Here is a 12170-nt window from a genome sequence, read left to right as displayed (position 1 = left end):
CAATAATTTCTATATCACATTTAAAATAATAATAAATCACATTTTTTTAATATTTATGAAATTATTTAACTATTTATTAAGATGTAGTTTCATAGTTAGAATGTATTGAATTATTCAATTCAATTTTGTCCTCAATAAGTTTTTTTTTAGTTTTTCACCCAAGTAAATTAACGCAAGATTTGAAATTTGCCGCCATTTGTGCAGTAAAATGTTAGCAACCCAAAAAAAACAATTTGACACTTTACGGCAAATTCAAATCTTGCGTTAATTTTAGGACACACTTTATAATAATTAATAGTTTATCTTAAATTTTTATTAGAATTTAATTACTTAATTATAAAAATAATTGTTTTTTTAAATTATCTATAATAATTTATGGGAATTCAACCTTTTACTGTTTTTTTTATGAGAAATATTGACTCTCATATCTCAAAACTCATTTCATTAATAAAAAATAACGATCGTAATGCGGCTCCATAGATGCGGATTGCGGCTCCCTAGACTTATTTTAACAGGCAATATCTTGAAAATAGCTCTTTGCCCTAACCCTGTTCTTCTTACATAAAAATTACCAATAAATATTGAATATAGTTATTGTGGCTACTTTCAATATAAATATTATTAATTTCAGTAATTTTACATTATTACCAAATTTGTTATATTACAAGAAATTACAAATCGTTTAGCTTTTCTGGTCTTAAATCATTATTTACACTTCTATAAAATCATCAATGAAAGTTTACGAAGAAAATTGTTAATTTCCGATAAAAACTATTTTTGAAATAAAACCGGATAAAAAAAAAACTACAAATTTTCCAATTTCATGTTTTAAAGCCGGTTCTCAAATTTTATAAAATTATAAAAAAAATTGTTTAATTTTAAAAATTAATTTACCAAAACATTTTTCCTTAAAACAATACATTTACTGATCAAATAAAATTTGACTATGTTTTCACTTTATATTGAATTGGATGCATTGAAGCCAGAGCATCTGTTGAACTTGAACACAAAGTTGAAATGATTTTCTTTTGTTTTGTGAAAGACACTTTTCTTGGCACTTTTCTTTTATATGAAATATAATATGCGAATCAATTTACACAGGGAAAGATAGAGGGGACGGAAACTTAAAGATATTTGAAATCTGTCAGCGGATTTATATATTTTTGCGGCAGCAGCTAAACTTCCGTCGTTCTGCTTATTAAATTTTTATAAAAATATAAATCTCGCAGAAGTTTGATGCGCGATCCGGCCGTGATCGAACAGTTCCCATGAATTTTATAAAATCAATATACTACATAATTTGATTTGATTTATATTACATTTTCAATACACTGTTATTTATTTAAGAAATATATTAAGAAAATCTGAAAAGATCAAGTAAATTGATTTTTTTCCTCCGACAAAATTAAAATCTGTATTGTAATTAAAACAATTTATTTTTTTATTCACTTCAAATTAAACTTTTATATAAGAAAATGAATAATATAAAAATGCAATTTACAATAAACGCATTTGGATAACTGTACTTTTCCAATACATTTGAAAACTTTTGCACTATAACGCAAAGCTCTTAAAATGAAAACTATTGCATTTGGAGGAAATGTGTTCATTTTCATGAAAATGAACAAACTTTGTAGTTGAAATTTTCATTTAGTTTCCAGTTGTTAAATATTAGAATTCATATTTGAGTCTTTTCAAGTGTTTTAGTAAGGCCATCAAACAATTAATTAAAATTAAATATAACGAAAATACTTTGTTAAACAAAACTTCGTTTTCAGAGGTAAAAAATACTATGTCCAGAATGTTTACCACGTAAAGAAAATAAAAAGCTTTTTTATCGAACAAAGAAAAGCTAAAAAAACTTTCATACAAAGTGAAATTGCAGACTTCGTTAACCGCAATAAACGTATCTATAAAGTTCAATATTTTGATCTTAGTTTTAATTATAAATATTGTTATTATTTTAATTATAAATAAAATTGAACACATTCATTCTAATTATATTACGCTGTTGAAATTTCCATCTAATAATTCCGACTAACAAAATTACATAATATTCTTGGAGATTATAAATAAACATTCTGAAAATTATTTATGAAACGATTATTCAAAATCAACATAATTTATAGCTGTGAAACTAAAAATTATTACGAAATGTATATTGAAACATATTTATCACAATTTTATTGATTGATTTAGAAATGTGTAGGTAATTAGAAAACGATTTAAGCAAGGGCATTTCTGCTTAAACATTTACATTATTAGCTCGTTTCAAAAAAAAAAGAAGAGAAAGTCACAAATAAGCAGCTGTTAATCAATTTATCGCCTTTAAAAGTTAAATATTATATGAATAAACATAAGTTTGAAGTGTTTCAAAGTTCTTTAATTTAATCAATTTCTGGCGTCAGGTTCAACAGTTTATACACATTTTTACAAAATCTTAATAGATCTTGCTACCAGGTCTTTCGAATGCATAAATTTGAAATAAAAATAGGAATTAGTTGCTTTTTTTGTGGCGCAGCTAGAATGCATGATCTGAAGCCTCAGTCCCTTGTTATTCTTAGTTTACTTGTCCACTGTATAATACCAATAACTGGTAGGGCCACATTAAGACTGCCGTGGGTCCTAGGTATCAGTTAAGTAGGTGCCGACGGGCCCTCACACTGCTTGTCTGAGACAAGACAAATCTTAATTGCTTTGAACAATTAAAGAATCCTTATGAGATCACAAAAAGAGTGAGTATCGAACACTTGATAAAAGTGTGACAACAATCTAAATAAATCAACAAATGGACATTTCAAATTAAAAATCTCCTTATTTGGGCACGAAAACGTCATTCATCTGCGTCACGATGAATCATCTGCGCACATTTAAACAATCCTTACTCGGGCACGAAACCAGTGCATTTCGCATACTCGATAAGAGTGTAATAAAAATTAGGTAATTGTTTTCAAAATCACCTTATATGGTAATGAAAATACAGCAGCAGTGAATCTGAAACGTTAGAACAGTGATTTTCAAGTAAATCAAAGAAGAAATATTAAAATCAATTGAAAAAATATTTAATTGGGACAAAGAACTAACGTAGGTCCAATAAAAATAAAGAAAAATTGGTAGTTTTACTGAACTTAGAAAGATAATTTTCTTACAAATTTATTTATCTTCAATAATATAATTGAATTATATTTTTTTTTCTAAATATTAATGAATTTCTATTAAGTAAAATATAATCATTAAATGTATGTTAATTGTTTTAAAAGGAAATAAGGTAATTATTATATGTTATTCAAAATATCTAATAATTAATTTCAAGTTTCATTAGTATATTAATATTTAATTTGCAACTATTTTGAAGGTGTCGGGAGAAATCGCCTGGTGCAAAGTTTATTATATAATAGTATATACATTAATGATCTTTGTTTTGCTTCCTGCAAACTCCTACAACAAAACGGATTAATTTAATGGTCGCTAATAGGCTTTTGGAACTTTCGAAACAATAAAATGCGCACGCAAACTGTTAATTTCGTGCTCAAACATTAAACAATGTATTGTATAAGTTTTAACTTAAAATAATGAAAAAAAAACTAAGATTTTCGAATTACATATATTGGAATCATACAAAATATTATTAAATTTAATATATAAAACAAAAAGCAAAAATTAAATAGAATTACATAAATAATTACATAAAAGTATTAAATTAAAAACATGTACACTAATAATGACAACGAGCGTATGTTTAGTATAGTAATGTTATGAAAATATAATGTGAAAATCGTAATAATAATATTTTTGTTTTTTTTTTTAATAAAACATAATTTCCTGGTTTATTGGTGAGAATTTATTCAGTTTGAAAAGGCTTATAAACTTAAGAAGCAAGCAAATTCTCACTCGAATTATTAATTAATCGCTTTCATAATAAACTTTGGCTTATATAAATTTAAACATTAAAATAGTGCAGAGACTAAAGAATTATCATTATTTATTAGCAATAAGAATATTTATTATAAGAATTTTCTAATGACACAAATAATTACAACACTTTTCATTATTTAATATAAATTTACTCGCATAGTGCGGACTATATCTCGGACTATTTAAAACCGGACTAATCGAGGAACTAAATGTATAGTGCGGAGTATATATCGGACGGTTAAAACCGGACTAATCGAGGAACTAAATGTATAGTGCGGAGTATATCTCGGACTTTTTAAAACCGGACTAATTGAGGAACTAAATGTATAGTGCGGAGTATATCTCGGACTTTTTAAAAAGGGACTATTCGAGGTACTAAATGTATAGTGCGGAGTATATCTCGGACTGTTTAAAACCGGACCGGACTAAATGTTCTAACTGTCTACATTAAGACTATAAGACTATATCTCGGACTGTTTAAAATGGGACTAATCGAGGAACTAAATGTATACATGTATACATTAAGAAAAAATATAATTTATATTAAACAAATATTTTTTGTAGTAATTTTAAAAAAATATTTTTATTTTGCTGAATTAAAATGTCATTTGTTTTGAAATTTTCAAAACGGACTGCACTGAATCCGGACTAATTGAAGCCCCACTATACGTGACTATAGTTATTCAATTTGTATGGCTTTTAATAAATAAAATGTAGTTTTCAATCAAGTGTAAATAAATTCAGAATACAAAAACAGGAAAAAATGAATGATTGCAACTGGATTAATTAATTATTTAATTTTAATTGATTTATATTAAAAATCAGAATGTAATGGTAATTTCATGTAAAAATCCTTATTAAATTATGATTGAATGTGGGTGTTTTTATTAACCTGTTAACAGCTTCTAAGTTGATTTAAAACTGAAAACCTAAGCCATGAATTGTCGTGTCCCGGGATTTAAATATCTCTGGACACTGTGGAATATCTCATAGTTATGTCGTTGTGGAGTCCTAGTGGAGTTTCTAAGGAATGCTAAAGGTGAAGTTGGAGTTTTTATGATTATAAACACTTTATTATTCACTATAAGATTATTAATAACTTCTAGTCTAGATTCCCGAAGCTAGGTTTGTTACTAGGGTTTTTATGAGTCTAACTAGGACTCGGGAGGACTCCCCTCTAAGTATAAAACTAACTTGGACTAGCAACTAACTAGGACTAGGACTATCCATGATTTGGTGTCTCACTCTTTAGGATTCTCTTATATTACATAAACATCCTATTATATAGTAGTGGTTTAGCATAGTGGGAGTACAATATTTGGTAAGGAAAGATAGCACCTAACTTTCCCTTATAATTAAGTGATTAGGCAGATGTACATATTAGTGGTCATTCTTGATTGGATCTTTGAGTTTGTGCACAACATATTGATTTAAAATTGTGATTAAGAATAGTCGTTACACAATGATCTTCCTAAGTAGTATTTGTACTAAGTCATAATGCCTTATTTACATTCACATGTATAAAATAATAAGGGCTAACATAATATAAACAATAACGGTTAAACATAACAGAATTACATACATATTGAATATAAAAAGTTCAAATAAAAACAAGTTCTCTGAATTTTTGTTACGTAATTATTAATTTGATTTAATACCTATTAATAACATAAATAAATACGTTTTTAAAAACTAAAACTTTACGCACTACGTATTAATTATACTACTAATTGGAGTGAAAGAGAAAATGGCAATTTTAATGTGAAAATCGTTATTGAATTATGACCGAATGTGGGTGTTTTTTGTATTGTTATTGAATAAAAAAAAAATGTTAGCTTTCAAGTTGATTGTCGGGCATTAATTCAGGATATCCCGATGCGACCGACAAACAAACAGTACACTGGGCAGGATGTTTCGGTCAGAATATGCTTCGAAAAGCAAGGACGAAAAGTATAAAAAAAATTGCGGGCAACATATACCGAGGGTTTCCGAATTAAAACTCATTCGTGCTTTTGGCATTCCTGACGTTGAAAAATATCAATTAATATTTTTTTATTCTCATTCCACCGCATTGCCTGCAGAATCCTGCCGTGATGCATGGGGCTTTAAGCTACTTGTAGGTTTAATCCGTTACAACATTCGTACAAGACGAATGGGTTTAAAGCTCTGATCCTAATTCGTGTCCACTTGAAGGCGATCAATCACCGCGTTCCTTTTTATTATTATTCTGTTTTGTTTGTTTTGTTTTCGTTTGCGCAACGACGAGAGCTTCATTTCGTCACCAAAATCAATCTGTCAATCAGTTTGAGTAGAGGAGGCACGCATTGCTGGACACCTAGGCGCATGCATAATGCATCCGGACTCTCGAAACACTTACTAAAATTGATTAGCAATTGGTAAACTGGATTAGGCGAAGTGCACATCCATAAACCATCATCTCATAAACCATGCAAAACGGAATTTTGATTGAACGGTTAATTGACTCTGTCTTATTGTTAAGGTGATGAAGGTGTTGTATTGTGGCGGTGTTTTATTGCTGATGTTTATGGAGAGGGGCCGCAATTAGCTGCGGAGCTCCCCAATTACAAAACTTCCCATTTTGGAAGCAATAAATTACGCTAATGGCAAATCTCCATTAACCAGAGTAGAGCCTTTGAAAAGACATCAGCTGAAAAGAAAAATCCAGCACCGAGGCACACAGAGATAAAATTAAATTAAACGCATTTGGCTAATCGAAACTAATTTCGTGTTTTTTTGTGTGTGTCGGTTTGTTTTCAAAGCAAAACAAATTACAAAACAATTAAATTTGATTAAATGTAAATCTAATTTAAATAACAAATAGACTATTTTAATACTATTATACATTAATAATTCTCTTTAATATAAATTTTACTTCTAACTCGAACGTTTATGACTTAACATCATATAATTTCTTTGTAAAGTATTGTAGATCATTTAATAAAATAAAGCGAAGTATAGCAACTAATTTGTATGTCCACTTACAACATTTCCTTACATACTTACAAACAAAATTTCAAAAAGGATAACGTCGTAAGACGAGAAATGACTGTAGTACAAGAATTAATCCCTAAATTTAAAAAAGAAATCAAAAGATGGTATTCTCAATATATTATCTGTCAAACATACTATACTAGTTTAAAATGTCATTACTGCTTAACCTATAACCTATACTATAAGTAACATAAAACATACTTCAGTTGTACCAACTATTATGTACATAAATAAACCAGAAAGTATTGTTACTTTATATATAAATTGGTATTACTGCTTTGTCTTTCACATCTTTTTTTGAAGAAGAGATGAAACCTTGCATAAAGACCACTGTTGGAGTCATGGTATCGCGAGATTCTTACCAACAGCACCAACTTTTTCTATATAGAACCAGTAATTTATGTGTAATAATGTGATGACCCAACACTATGGGTTGTCTAATATTTTGTAATCATCCTCGTGCTTCATATTCGATGATCAATAGCATCTGAAGAAGGGATGTTCCAGACTGTCAGCTTCTTTACAGAACTTATATAGGTATTTACATATGCCCAGTGGTTTATCCATAGCTGATTATTCTTCTCTCCTGGGCTTTACACCCTTATTGCGACTTCCCATACGTATTTTCTGGACGTTATATGTAAAGTAATGAGAGAAAAACAAAATCTAGTTAAAAATTCGAGTTAAATCCCGATTTTTTATTAAACCGATCTAGTTACCTTACATATAGGAGTTGTCTTTGAAACCTTGGACATAGTTATTACAGTGGAAAAAAATTAGTAATATACCTATTTTATCAATTTATACTACATTCATATCGTCAACAGAATCTTCAAAATTAAGACTGTGCGCTGCATTCCTCAAACTTCGGTTTATTGTGTAGTCATGAAACAGTGTTAGTCGAAAGCCTAACACTAATTTACCTATAATATTTTTATTGAAAAATATATATTGCAAATAGTATCTATAAAATGAATTTCTTAATAAGTCATATATTTACCTATATTTTAATGAGTCTGATGTTAGGAAACTATTTTTAGCATTGGAAAGCATTGAAGTGTAACCCAATTAGTGAACACTCGTAAGTCATCTAATTGGCTCGCTTGCGAAATGATTAGCTGTGTCATTGACAAATATGATTTAGTGTTGTCATCAAGCTCGGCTCGTATTCAGAGATAATCCGTACTTAACACGCTTTTGCCACCATCCCCTTTTCGCGCCGACCGAAACTTAGTTTTTCCTATGGCGCAGATAAACTTCTTACGTAATCGCATTAAAACATCCCGCCGTGGATGTATCTCTCTCGCATTTATTTATGGACCAGAGCTATGGGTAATCCCCGAACGTACTTTTAACACTTCCTTCAATTCTGTTTTGCGTAATAAATTATTTAAAATGTATATAATCTTATCTACATACAATTTAGTTATTAATATTTATTGAAACAGTAAAATTACAAAATTAAAAAAACTCAATACAATAATATAAATATCATACATCAAAAAGTCAACTGCTTCAAAGGGCAATTGACCATATGTTTTTCTGCCCTACAGTTATTAATAAACCTATTTTTATTTTGTAATTGATACAGAATATCCTTATATATTTATCATATATATTAAAAAATACGTATAAAAAATAATTTCCAACTGAAAATAATGCTGAAAAAATAGTCTTATCTATCCAAATTATGTTATTTTTTAATTTGTGTCCAAACCTTAATTAAACCGTAAGTACATTTTTTCATTCAATAAATGATTTGCTTTTGCGCGGATGCTGTTGTATCCGACATAGTTTTGCCAGATGTGACTGGAAGTGCTGAAATCTTTTTGAAAACTTGTTAAGAGAGTTTCATCTAATTGTGTTTTTTAGTTTTTATTTCTTTCTTAATAGAAGCGCAAATCCGTTTTCCTTTGTTTTTATTAAAAAATAAATTAAAATTTTGTTCTAAATATCTCAAGTAGAATCAATTTAGTCAAAAAAAAAATGTTGAAAGTATGGAAAATTCTAACGAAAATTATCAGTATAATTATACCGATTAATGAAATAAAAAAAATAGTAACATTTATTTCCGAAAATTAAATAAATAATTACAAAATTAAAAATTATTAATGGAAAACACGTAAATCTACTGCCCAATTTCAGAATATATTATGAGTTGAAATATGAGCATACATTTTTTTCGGTATTTGTATACTAAACTGAAAATTTTATATTTTAGGTAATAAATAATTCAAATAATTGAAAATCTTGACACGTATTTACTTAATATTTACAATAAACGTGTAAGGTCATTGTACATTCCGTATTAATACGTGAGTGGGTTCTGATTTAAGTATAAAGACCAGATGTTTCAATATTTCTAACCCAAATTGTTATTTTTTGTGAGAATAATGCAACATATATTAGTATCACGTCAACCCAAAATTATCAAATAGCCTTTAAATTCCACTAAAGTCAAATAGATTCTTTGAATTTCGTCATTCCTTAATAAAACTGGTGAAATTCGCATTAACAAAACAAAATATTATTATCTTCGTTAAATATTCCATTTGCAAGGCGTTTCTTCCTACTTCTCCATTACAAATTTGCATCTTTTTCCCGTCTTTTACTTTCGTTCTAATAATTAATCTCGCAAAGTGTTTTCTTAATCAGCCGTCCTACTTGTAATAACGTATTTATATAATATTACACAAATGTTTCTTCTTTCACTTATTTTATGCATTTACTTTAGTTTTTCAATGAACGATTTATCATCATTAAGTTTTATATATGAGTAATATAAGGAATATATTAAAATTTAAAATAATATATAATTATATAAATAGCCTCATGAATCTTGTGTGGAACCAAAACCCGACATTCTTAAAAGCCCAATTCATATTAGCTTACGTGTCTCTTTCTACTTATTTTGTTATTCACAACTATACTGATTCATCTTCAGTCATCTGAAAATACTAAACAAAATTAACTGTATCATGTAAGTTAATACAGTGGAACCTCGCATAAAGAGCATTGCGCTTAACGAGCAAAATGAATTGATAGAAAAATGACTTGCTTAACGAGCGACGTTTCGCATAACGAGTGACGATGAAAAGAGAAGTCCCGGATTGCGCGCCTTCTACATCATTTTTAAAACTTGTTTACACATATTATGTATATTTTTGAATATGTTTCACTATACTAGTAAAAATATGGACATTTTGGGGTTTCCACTGTATATGTAACTTTACGAAAAAATGGTACAAATAAATATATTTCTATATAAACTCTATCTGCTTTTTTTCCCTAATACAATAAAGTCCCTTTTAGTACGGTATATTTTTATGCGTATTTAAAGTCCTCAATTAGTCCGGATTACCCGGACTATGTGAACTATTGTATTATATAATAATTACAATTGATCAATTTACTAATTTCGATTTCAAAATCATTCAAAATTTACAATTGATATGTTTAATAAAATTAATCAAAATTGAAACAAACCTAATAATTTATAAAGTACGAAGAATTATTTACCATAAATATTGAACGTTTTTAAATCCATTTTTGAACTTTACAATAATTAAGAAATATTATTTGTCTAAATCCAAGAATAATTTTTTGTAAAATAGTTTGATAATGGATAAAAGCGTTTTCTTAAATCCTTTGTCAAATTGAGTTTTTGATCAAAACCAACAAAAAAAAAATAATTTCACTAAAGTTTTCTATTATCAAAAAAAAAAAACCGGAAGTGTCAGAAGTGATAGTTACAAGCATTTTTTTAGTATGACAATTCGCACCTGGCGAAATGTATGCAAACACGATCCGTTGCTACAAGCAATAAAAGGAAACGCGTAGTTTATGAATGGTGTAAGGGTGGTGCATGGGGGGAACCCGGCAAAGATTTATTGTTAATTGAATTGTATGATTCACGATTACCTTTTTCCACTGTGTTACATCTTCGCTTTACTCATTTCTCTCTTCGTTCTTCTTTTTTTTCTCTTCCCTTCTTTCTTTTTTTCGGTTAGCAACCAGAAATTGGGTTTGGAATAACATTTCTGCCAACAGGAATGTTTGTGGTTCCATTCTCCAGTGAATACTCATACTTTTATATATACGTATATGCTATACATGCAAACGCATTTTTTTTGTTTATGAAGAGAAGATGATAAGTTGTAGGTCTTTGATCTTATAGTTGAAATTCTTTTGTGAAGACTAAAGAAGAAAAAGAATGAGAACGTAATTCGCCTGGAGAAGTTTGTCGAAAGATTCATGTTCAAACTTCGGAAGACGAACAATTATTATTATGTTTATGCTATGAAAAACCTTTAATTTATTGAAAATAATATATTTATCAAACAAAATAGTCAGTCTAGTTAAATATTTTCTATTATTTATAAAATTTTCCTGATTTTGTGCACTAATCAGTTATCTGAAGTGAAAAAGTATTTTTACTGAAATTGCACTTAAGAAAACTAAAATTAATCTTGTAATTAATCCTGGAAAACCAGTTGACGTATATTTTATTTACACATCCCAATTTTATCATTCGAAAAGTAAATTTCATCAAAGTTAAAGGAACTAATTATTAACTCCTTTTTGTTCCTTTTACTTTTCTCCTCTTTTTTAGGTGGTCCAAAATCAGCAACTATTCACTAAAAATGTATATGGGAGATATGACTTATTACGAGTGTAATTCATATCGTTGAAGACGTTGAACGTTATGATTTTACGTCGAACCGTTTAATATTTGAACAAATTGAAAATCGAATTCAAGAAAAGTTCTGAAACTATCATTATTTTCCAATATAACTTAAAAGAATAGGCATTTGATAAATGTATATAGAACTCAGTCTTTAAGCTAACCTATAGTAATTAAATAACGTAAGGTAATTTTAGTAAGATAGTTGCTATAAATAAGAAAAAATTAAGAGTAAGGTAACTAGTTGCTTTTATTGGACCGATGACGAATGTTGTCATCATATTGAATGTGTTAATTATATTTTTTCTCTACTTATTTTATAAATATTCCCTATATAATAAATATTTATGTGGTCTAAATTCGGCAACCGACCGTTATAAATGTATATGCTACGCGCGCAGATACACATATATTTTTCGTTCCTTTAAGAAGGTAAGGTAATAAGTTTTAGGCCTTTGTTCTTATGGTAGAAATGACTTTGTGGAGACGAAGAAAGAGAGAGAATGCGAGTGTAATTCACGTCGCAGGTAGTAGTATATTTACCTGGTGCGGTTCGTCG

This window comes from Nicrophorus vespilloides, unplaced genomic scaffold (genome assembly GCF_001412225.1).
Source record: "Nicrophorus vespilloides isolate i.1.1-1 unplaced genomic scaffold, Nicve_v1.0, whole genome shotgun sequence".
Classification (NCBI taxonomy): Eukaryota; Metazoa; Arthropoda; class Insecta; order Coleoptera; family Silphidae; genus Nicrophorus; species Nicrophorus vespilloides.
The sequence above is the reverse complement of the archived record's forward strand: the minus strand, read 5'-3'. Positions refer to the sequence as shown.